This window comes from Octodon degus, unplaced genomic scaffold (assembly GCF_000260255.1).
Source record: "Octodon degus isolate 3935 unplaced genomic scaffold, OctDeg1.0 scaffold00255, whole genome shotgun sequence".
In the NCBI taxonomy this organism is placed as follows: Eukaryota; Metazoa; Chordata; class Mammalia; order Rodentia; family Octodontidae; genus Octodon; species Octodon degus.
Window position 1 is genome coordinate 753,578 of NW_004524831.1, and position 669 is coordinate 754,246.

A 669-nucleotide genomic window follows, 5' to 3' on the forward strand; every position below is an offset into this window, starting at 1 on the left:
AACGGCTTTTCTCCAGTGTAACTTCCTTCATGTTTTTGAAAATACCTGTATATGCTAAATGCTTCCCATAGTTTATGTAAGTTTTCTGCCCCATGTGACACTGTTCAAGTATTTACACTATCAGCCAAGTTTTTGCACACAAAAACATAGTTTTTATTACAAACATACAGTGACTCCCCAGCGTGAGAATTTTGTCTACAAAATGCAAATCTTGCATCCAATCTTCTCCCTCACTGCATACATATATAAAACTTGCCACAGTATGCCTTCATGTATTTAATGGAAAATTTTATTTTTACTGAATGTTTGCTCACATGCATTACATACAGTTTTTCCCCAGTGAATTCCTTCATGTGTTTGACAAGTACTCAGTTGGCTGAAGATTTCTCACATTACTGATACTCATAGAAACTCTCCTCAGTGTGACTTCTTTCATGTATTTGAAAATAGTTCTTTGTAGTTGTCCATTTCCCCACATGGATCACACACATTAAGGCTTCTTCCCACCGTGAATACTTTCATGTCTTCGACAGTGACTGAGAGTGCTGAATGCTTTCCCACATTGCTTACACGTATAGGGCTTTTCTCCAGTGTGGGATCTGCTATGTCTACGAAGTGTGGACTTATCAGCAAATCTTTTTCCACAGTGCTTACATACATAAGGTTTCT